Below are 8,283 nucleotides of genomic sequence, written 5' to 3'. Positions count from 1 at the left end.
GGGGTGGCCCGAGGGGCAGGGGCCCCGGGCACTCGGGCAGGGCGAGGCGGCGGGGTCTGTGTCACTGCCAGGGGCTGCTCCGGCAGAGTCTGACAAGTTTATCAGGCGCCTTTCTGTTTTACCCGGAGCAGAAGCGACTTTTGCAAACTGCTCCATTTATTTTCCCTCTCGCTTGGACGCCTCGTGCTCAGTTTCTTCAGTGTGCGTTCTTTGCTTTCCACGCGTTCTCCCTCCTCTCTCCTTTCTGTCGTTTTTCATTTTTCTCTGTGCCTTGCTCTTTCCCTCCGTCGCATCCCATCTTTTCTATTTTACCCTCCCATTTCCTCCTCCTCTTAATCTCCAGCACTCTAACTCCTGATCCACTTCCTGGACTCCCTTTGCTCCTTTTTTTCACCTTTCCTGTCCCCAGAGGACGCCCCCATGTCCTTATTCTCTGCCTCGTCTTCCCTCTCTGACTTCCCTAGTCCCTGTTCTTCCCCATCTGTGTCACACCCACAAGCACATTCCAGATCCCCTCAGCACTGCTCTCTCACCCTCCTGCATCCATCTGAGATAAACACACTCCCTGGGTCGTCTCCCAGCCGCACACGCGCTGGGACTTCCAAGCTCCAGAACCGCTTCCACCTTCAGATTCTCTCACTGTTTAGAAGATGCAGTCTTCTGCTCTACACGCTGTCCCTGTCACTCACACATGTGTGTTCTCTCTCTCTCTCTCCCTCTCTCTCCCCCTCTCTCTCCCCCTCTCCCTCCCTCCCTCTCCCTCTCCCACGCTACTCAACCCCTCTCTCCTGCTCCTGCAAGCCTTCTTCCTTCCTTTTTTCAGTTTTACTTCTTTTCCCCCCTCCTTCTCCAAGCTTGAACACTGAAATGTTTGGTCCATAATGAACCTCCCGGCCTGGCTGTACCCCAAAGCACTGCACAGTAAGCCTCGAGAAACATTTCATCTCCTGGGAAAACGTAAAACGGATGATCAGTCCTGCTTAGGTCTAAACAAGACTAAAGGCCCTACACCTTCATTTCCTGTTGCCCCCGCTTTGCCTCTGACACCCCCACCTGGCATACACCTCTGATCTTCCGGAAAGATCTGCTTTCTCTCCACTGGGTGGTAGTTGACTTCTAAGTGTAGACTGCACAAAGTTAGTGTATGTGTACGTGGTGTGCCTAAGGTGAAAGACAGGGAGATACATTTGTGCTTGGATCATGCACCATTTTAAATTTAATCATGTGGGTGTGGTAAATACGACTTGTACTTTGGAAACATGCTTATGAGCCCGTATTTACACGGAATACTATGACAATTTCAAATAACACTAAAACTGTATGTTTTACATGATGTTTTCTTTGTTAGAATAATGCTGTGATACAAAAGTAGCAAATGCTTTTGTGATAACATAGTAAAATAACTTTTTACTGTTGGTAGTAGTGATGAGCACTTTGTCACACAGCAGATGTAAATTAAACCTATGTTTACTCTTTATATTAAGTTTCTTTTGGAAGTTTGCATAGCAATGTTAGTGACAGAATGCTCCCTTCCATATCAGGGAGCTGCTGTGACATGTTTGTCCTGGCGTATTATGTGTGGTGAGCAGTACCATTTTCAGTGTAATGGGTTTGGTAGATTGATGGTCTTTCTGTGACATACCTTGGCATTTTGTTTCCCAGTGAACACGGCCGTGAACTGGATGGTTAATTAAAATAGCTGTGCTTACCTTCTTATTCCCGGAGGCAGACATTTCATTCAATCATTGCTTGCAACAGTAATACTTTCCCAACCCACGGAGGCGATTGGTCAGTGTTTTGGTTTGGTTTGAACCCTGTTTACTTTCTAGGTATCCCTCCTCCTCCACTTATTTGACATACCCGGAATTTTGTCATGTCTTAGTTTAGGTAACTTTTACAACTTCTGAAAGAGAATAGAATATCTGCCTCTTCTCAGTGAACCTTCTAACCATTTGGGCTTTGTTGGGTTAGATTTTTACTACAGAATTACTTTTTTCCTATATGAAATAGAAATTTTATGCTCATTCCTTTTCACCCCAAAGAAATTTCTGACATTGATTTTATAATTCTTTGGGGAGTGAGTATCCAACTGTTGATCTTTTTGCATTGCCCATAGCTCTAAATATAAGTTAATATATATTTTACAAGAAATTCTCCCTCCATTAAAAAATGTGATATCAGTTATGATTCTTGGCCCCTCCTTAATTTGGTTTGTGCTTTGCTCTTAGATCAGTGCAGAGAGGGTTTACAGATACACAGAATGTGAAAGACCCAAGTGACATATTTTTCATCAAGAGTGAAGTCATGCACTTTTTTTACTTGTATCGTTAAAATCATAGTTGATGTTTTTTTTTCTACTTTAATAGAAAACCAAACAGATCTGCATTATGAACTACCACCGCCTTCCCATCAGTACACAAACATGAACTGGAGGCTTCAGAGAACACTTAACCAAATTTAATATTGTTTATCAAGCTTTACACAATATATTCTATTTTTTGTTGTAACATCTTCCTCAAAATACCTAAGAAAAACCAAAAAGGGCTTAATGGTTATCAAATAACTTTAAGTGCTAAAGGCCTGTCAGTGACTCTGGCTTGTGGTTTCATCAATGAAACAGAAGTTTAAAGGTCAAATGACACATTGCCATCTCCTAAGTGCCAGAATGTGTGTTTTAAAGAAGAGGATTGAAAATAAAACACAACAAAATGTTTCCTGAGGTGGAGCTATATCTCAAGGACAAAAATCATTCTGTTATCTACTAACCGCATCATTTAATAAACAATTTTTGTTTAGTTTATAAAAAATCCCATCTAATCAGTTTAGCATCATTATCATTTTACCTTTGGTTTTTAAGGTTAGTGAATAATACTATTCACTGCTATATGTCTGAAGAGTAAAGGAAATATTTGGACCTCCTTGATAAAGTATTTAATGATGCAGCTACTTAGTATAGTGACTTTTAATACTTCCCTTAACTGAAATTTCAATTTAAATAAAAACCTGAATGTCTAAAAGTACCGTGTAATTTTCTATAAACACAAACTGTTTGCCCTAACTTACTAAATATAGTTGATTGTTACTATCATTGATACATATAGTATTTTATTCCTGAAAAACTGTTAATTTGTGTCTGGAAAAATAAACTTCTCGCTGGTCTTCAAGCTGCATGTTGCATTGTGTAGACAGTATCAGTAACAGTGTCCCAGTGTGACAGACAACAGGTCAAGAGATGCTACAGCCACACTGATCACCTTAAGACCCAGGGTTTGTATACCAGGAGAATCGAGCCAAGCATTGTTCAGTAATGACATGAATTTCAGATGATTTTTTTCGAATATAATTTTGTGATTGCTTTAATGTCAATAAGATGTTTTATTCTTACCTGATTAACAAACACAGGGTGTGAACAGATCAAAAGTATTCCATATTCTTTGGAAACAACTCTTTGAGCATCCTCATTTACATCTTCCCTGTGCATGCATATTTTTTACACATGTCACTTTTAAGCTAATTTTATCAGTCTCTTTCTCATTCAGCACTTCTGTGTGAATTTCATATGCTTTTCCACCTTCATGATATGAATTCAAAATGTCCTATTATCTGCTTGTCATGCTTTAATCAAAGGAGATAACAGATTCTGTTCTTAAATGTGATACCTTCTTTTACTTTGGTAAAATTGGACACAACTCTGCAATTTAAATGCACTGGATTTGAATGGCAGTAATGTGTTAACTTGCTATGACACCGTAGTAAGGAGGAGGAACATTGCTTACCTCATAGAGCACATTTATATGGAAGACTGTTCCATTGGAAGCCTCAAATTTTTTCCAAGTAGTTTTATAAATGGGCATGACAAGTACTTATTCCTTCTCAGACTATTTGTTGAATATGTTTTGCCCTTTGATTAGACTGCACTTACTAGTATTGGTGTGAAATATACATGTTATTGGTTTTATTGAATGAAAGACATAAAAGAATGCAGAATTACCAGTAGCAGTAAAAATTATGCTCTACTTTGAGAGTAGCACTGGAAAGTCTTGTATTATCTATTGAATATTCCTACATGCGATTGCATTTTGTTTTTTTTGTGTGTGTGTGTGTGTGTGTGTGTGTGTGTTTGTTTTGCAATTGCATTTTGTAATCCAAATAAACTGTTCTCATTTACAAGCATTTTCAAGTTAGACTATCCAGCATTACTTAAGCAACTCTGTGTTCATTAAATGATGTCATTGAACACATGTGTCAAATATGAAGTAGTCTCCTTTAAAAAGGAAGAAATAATAGACTATCATAGTCAATTTGAAAAAATGTGCTGCGGAACATGGTTTAAAACACTACAGTATTAGCTGCAGTGATTTCCAGAACTATCCTATTACAATGATACATTATTTGGTATATTAATATAAAACCACTGTTGATTAAAGGACAACAATAATTTTCAATTTTCTAGGCAAATTTATTTTTTCAGTCTTGTTATTTCTGAATAATTCAAAAGTCCACTTGTTTGAGTAAATTTTTGCACCCAAGCATGTTAATGAACTACTTGCTGTAAACCGATTGGTTTTACGCTTAGATCACTCTATGGAATAAATTAGTTGTGTAACACTTAAGATCTAAATAATTTAGACCAATGGTCGTGTCATGGTTTGTGTTGATGGTGATGACTCAGGGGACCAGGCTGTCTGGTGTCTTACTCTTCTGTGTTTTCAGAGATGGAGATGGAACGACCAATCCCTCCTCCAGTCTTCCATGTCAACTGTCTTCAGTAGTTATTGGCTGGGAGGAGATAGTCTCGGGAGAAGGGAGATCAAGACAAAGTGAAAGCCCAGGCTATCTGTCCCCTTCTCTTGCTAGAGGCAATACCACATAGTATTTTCATCTCCCACTGGAACCTTTTTGTGTTAGATTCAACCTGAATACGAGCTCCATGGTTTTTCCCAACATGTACCTTTACTCCTGCAGTCTAGGAACAGTTGCGGTTTCCTCCTGTTGCTAAACCGTGGACTATCTCACCAGCCTGTTGGGCTTTTCAGCATTCCATGTTATATTCATACTAAATTCATTACATTAAACCACCTCTATGTTAAATACCCAGAATGTTTTAAGTGTTACTCACAGAGCCCTGATTGATAAACAGTGAAAAGTAATAGTTTTGGTGATTTTAATTATGTCTGATTGAATGACTATTTCGCTGTGGTATTATAAATTTTACTTACTAGTCCTAGATGTAATAATTACCCCAGGAGACATGCTCAGAAATGCCAACAGGTGAGGCATATAATAAAGAACAAAGATGAATACATTGTTTCTTTTTTCCTTCTTGCCTTATGGTGAGAATAATACATGTATTAATACTGAATTCATATACAATTCAGTAAACACATTTAGGTGCAAATTATTTAATTTTTATGAGTTGAAAGTAAAGTAGTTGATGAAATATTTAGATAAGATTTGATAATGCTGTATCTTTTTTAATGGATGCAAAGAGACATACCATTAAACCCTACTTCTAGATATGGGATCAAAATGCTAAGATGATCCCTACAGGTTGCCTGTGGAAATCAATAGGAATTAAAGGTTTTTCTTTTATGTAGCCTAATACCTGAGGAGCTAATCAAAGCTTCTGGATTGTTATGAAGCGTATGAGCAGAACAGTTCTCATGGTTCAAGTATTTGACTGTTGTAGGGATTAGGCTTGAAAAGCAATGAAATCTTTTGTATTATAAATCACAGTTTTTCTATCACATCTTGTTTTGAAATGGAAGAAATTAGAACATTATAGACACCTCATGACTTATACATAGAAGATCTTCACAAAACTATGTGAAGCTTCAAAAGTGAGTAGTGCAGGGCTGGGGATTTAGCTCAGTGGTTTTGCCACCTGCCTCACAAGCACAAGGTCCTGAGTTCGATCCCCAGTACCAAAAAAAAAAAAAAAAAAAAAAAAAAAAAGGTAGTGTTGTGTTTTTTACACTTCTCCTTAACTTGGTGGCTGGTGATCTTCTCTCTTACTCTACTGAACATTTTCTGAAACACTTCTGTTAGTATCTGGCTGCAATGTACACAAGCAATCACCATCCAACCCTCCTTTTAGAACATTTCCCCGTAACTTTGCTGGAAAAATGTTAATTTCAAGTCTTCATCGATGAAATGGACTTCTTTCAGGGATGTTTTCAAGAGGATTTCTAAATTAAGAGCAAGGCTAAGCTTCTCCTTAATCTATGCCCTCCCATCTCTCTCAAAGATTTACTAATCCACTAAAGATCATTTTTGACACTTTACATATATGTAAAAAGCCCAGAATTGTTGCTTCATTCTTTTCCTCAGAAGTACCATATTACCCATCTTTTTTCTTTGCTAAAGGAAGTTGTAAATTGAGTCAAAGCCTATTTTTAAGATATTTTATGTGTTTCATATTATCTAATCAGACACAAACTCTACATACTTTCTGAGAGTAAGACTAGCATGTTTCTTTTTTTTTTTTTTTTTTTTTTTTTTTTTTTTTTTTTTTGGTACTGGGGATCGAACTCGGGTCCTTGTGCTTGTGAGGCAGGCACTGGAACCACTTAAGCTTAATCCCCAGCCCAAAACTAGCATGTTTCTGCATAAGCATAATTATTACTGAATTGAATTTCAGTTACTCCACTGTGACATTATTATGATTTACAAGATCTTAAAGAAAGTAAATAATTTTTTATGTTTTCCTCTGTTGTACATTCTGTTCTTGTGTTGTATTTTAATTGGAAAATCTGCTGGATTTGTAAGTGCCGTGGCTGTTGTTCATCTATCCACTGTGCCTTAACAGTACCTGACATATATAAAGCATCACCTAGTGATTTTGGAATATTAGTGAAGGAATAAACGTAATTGTTCTTTAATTTCTTGTTTCACATTTTAATAACTTTAGTATCTTTAATCCTGATTTGTTCTTCATTCTTCCAGATATGAAACTTTTTACTGAAACTATATCCCACAATCTGTGTTATTAATTCTTGGAAAAGTCTTTTTGATTAAGGCACACACACAATGAAAACATGAGTGTCTTTAAACTGCAGGAAACAGTCTAAAAGAGGGTCTTGAATAAAATATATGGGGTACTAAATATATTTGAAAAATAAAATGTACTATGCTAAGATATTATAAGGCATTTTATAGTAGAGGAAAATATCGTTTAAGTATGTGCATTTGCGTATGTGCCCCCCCTAGTACTGGGTGCTTGTGCTTGAACCAGGGCCTTGCACATGCTAGGCAAGTTCGCTACTCCTGAAGTTCGTCCCCATCCCTGAAGTGCATTTCTTACTGTGGATTTCAACAGAAAAAAACTTCGAAGTGCAGTGGGTTAGTTGCAACTTATTTTAAAGTGTTACGATTTTACAGAGCCAAGATTTTTAAGTTATATAAGAGGACTTTTGTTTTTCCAACTGTAATCAGCATAAAACTGGAATAGTTCAAATTGGTAAAAGGTCTTTCATGAACCTCTAATAATTTTTCTGGTTTTACCTCAAACTGGAAACTTCTCTTCCTTTCTCCTAAGACATCAATTATTGAAATCAATAAAGACAACAGAGGTAGAGAGCATTGCCTACTGCTACAGATGAATAGCTCTTAATTGTGAAAAGCAGCTACGTAAACCAGAGCAGAATTTTGTATCATTCCAACTGTCGTCCAAATGTAGGTCAACAGAACTTCATAAACCACAGATTATTGATACTGGCTGATAGAATTTTGATGTGGTCATAAGGCTACAGTTTATAATGTCATCTATTATCATAGTGGTTTCTGTGCCATATCAAATTCTGAATCCCGACAGAGGACCTCTGAAGCTCTTCAGCATCCAGCTGGCGTGGGTATTGATCTCTTAATCATTTCTCTAAGAAAAGTGGACTAGAGGAAAGGAGGAATTTGGCAACGTTGCCCACATTCAGTGTTGCTTTTTGGAGTAGAAGCCAATTCGTTGCACTTTAAATAGCTAGTAATTCGCTGCTCTATAACCCTTTCAGTCCAGAAGCAAACTCTTCTTTACTGAATTTCACAAATCATTTGGACCCAGGTCCCGTGTCCATGAACATACTACATAGTAGATGTCTGTCTGTCTGCCTGTCTTTCCCTCTCTCCCTGTCCCCTCTCTTTCTTTCCTTTCTTTCATCAGAGAGTATTTAGAGCTTCTGGATCACTTAAAGGGTCTTGGGAAATGTGTGTTCTATTGTCTTCAGAAGCCACTTTCCTCCCAAGCAACTACATTTAATTCAGGTATATTCAGTCATTTTAAGATATATTAGA

General features: G+C 37.6%; 1 protein-coding gene across 1 annotated transcript in view; it reads left to right on the top strand.

Annotated features, from left to right (window-relative positions):
- Nucleotides 1-8,283, top strand: part of Negr1 (neuronal growth regulator 1) — a 761,458-nt gene that overhangs the window by 482 nt on the left and 752,693 nt on the right. The window lies entirely within an intron of this gene.

The sequence above is a fragment of the Fukomys damarensis genome, unplaced genomic scaffold (assembly GCF_012274545.1).
Source record: "Fukomys damarensis isolate Sample0158 unplaced genomic scaffold, DMR_v1.0_HiC HiC_scaffold_33, whole genome shotgun sequence".
NCBI classification, from domain to species: domain Eukaryota; kingdom Metazoa; phylum Chordata; class Mammalia; order Rodentia; family Bathyergidae; genus Fukomys; species Fukomys damarensis.
The sequence above is the reverse complement of the archived record's forward strand: the minus strand, read 5'-3'. Positions and strand labels throughout refer to the sequence as shown.